A 2122-nucleotide genomic window follows, 5' to 3' on the forward strand; every position below is an offset into this window, starting at 1 on the left:
TTTTGTGAAGCTTAACTGTTCCGGAAAATAATATCTCCAAATAATACTCCATACAAGGTAAACAATGCAAAATGAAATGATTATCTTTTGTGGGCAAAAATAATAAAACTAACAGATAACAATGAAGGCTGTCATCCCACAGAAAATATCCTTTCATGGGGTCACAGTGTTAAGTTTCTGCACTTCAGCTATGACATGCGTTCTGTGAAGCACTCCCATGTACTGCCTTTAGCCCTCTGAAAATAGAAAGCATGAAAAAGCCATGTTCCTATTACCATGTTCCATCCCATTTCTTTCCCTGAAGTCCATTTAGCCTGAGTTCTTCAGTCAAGACCCTAGACTGAGCAAGAAAGCTCACTCTCCTAGTACCCGTAACTACCCAGCCCATGGGTTTAAAAGAAGTCATGTCTAAAGATTGGGGAGAAATAGTTAATGACTTCGTTGTGCAGACTCAATGAACAAACACATAACGGGTGAACCAGGATCCCCCTCCTTTATCAACCTAGCAGAATGGAAGTGTTTCCTTCCGCTATTAGTCATACATCACCCTTAAACATTCCCTTTTTCGGGGAATACTGTTATGTTGGAAGATTCCAGTGTAGTTGGAATCACGCCTGGGTGCCCACTGCAGTCACTAGAGGAACAATAATTGTTTAATAAGCCAGTACCCAGCCAGAAACCAGAAGAACTGACACTGAATCTTTGGAGAAGGGGTCTGGGCTTCTGTTAGAAATTAGTGCTCTAGCGACTCAGTCACCACAATTAAATTGTACTTCACTTAGTTCTTTGATTTGGCCAAGCCTATTGCTTTAACCATACGTGATCCACAATACTGGCTTAAACATAACCAGCCTCTGGGTTAAATATTTGACCCATTAGATTGCAAATCATCCCCATGGTCAAATACTCACCAAGAAGTAGCTCACAGGAAACATCTTCTTAGATTATGTGCTTCTTTTTTCTTCCAACAAACCAGTATCTTTCTCCTACGCTAATAGAAAGGAAAAAGAAAAAAGAACACTCTTAATTGAGAGGTATCTTTCTTTTATCTATAAAAAAGTCAGTGGATGGCTGATGTCCTAACTCAATAGGAAATTGTTAAGGCCAATCATTTTCAAGAAAAACAGAGATTTCCAAACCCTGCAGAACGAAAGGTCAAAGGTTTCCCTCATGGTGATCCAGCTGATAAATCTTAGACCATTAAGACAATACAAAAGGCCCCAAATCTGCACTAGCATTTGCTGATGTGACTCTTTAGAATTCCTGAGCATATTCATATTCATTCCATGGGACATGACGACACAGTCCATCACGAACATCAAATCTGGTTGGTTGTGTGTTCATCCCAAATAGACTCAGGAAAAAGAGACAGCAAAGGTCAAATTAGCTTGCTCATGGCCCCTGGTACTCACTTTCCCATCAACTACTTGCTCTTCACCTTTCCGTGTAGATGGGTGTCATTGCAGTCAGAAGTGAAAACACATGTAAATGCCCTCATGATACATGTACCGCCGGATTATTTATCATCACCGATGAGGACACTAGGGTCCCAAAGAACACATCCCTGGAACATTCAGACTTCATTAGAGGAGTATTAAAAAAGGAAAGCAACTAAAAATCACAACAGATCCCAGGGGATATTTAATTCTTCATTGTCAAGAGCGGAAAAATTCAGCAGAAACACATTGTAAATACCACTGAGTATGGTAACATACTGCCATCATTCTCAATATCTGCACGGGCCTCTGTGAAAATCTTCAGAGGTAGATTTGGCATGGTTGCCCCAGGGTTATAAAATTTGTAAAATCCCAAATTACATTTGTCAAGAAAGACAGCTTAAAGAACAAGAATGCTTGTTTACAATCAGGTTGTCTTTGCTTTTTTTGTTGCTTTTTAACCCAACATTTTCTTTATGGAGGTATAATTTACATACTATAAAATGCACATATCTGTACAGGTGGATAAATTTTTATATATGTAAACAGCCACATAGCCACTACTGAAATCTAATCATAAAACATTTCCATTTCACCATAAATTTCCTTGTGTCTCTTCCCAGTCAATACCCTACACCAAGAGAAAACAATTAGTTTTATTTCTAGCATCAAAAATTACTTTTCCT

This window comes from Propithecus coquereli, unplaced genomic scaffold, assembly GCF_000956105.1.
Source record: "Propithecus coquereli isolate 6110/MARCELLA unplaced genomic scaffold, Pcoq_1.0 Scaffold585, whole genome shotgun sequence".
Classification (NCBI taxonomy): Eukaryota; Metazoa; Chordata; class Mammalia; order Primates; family Indriidae; genus Propithecus; species Propithecus coquereli.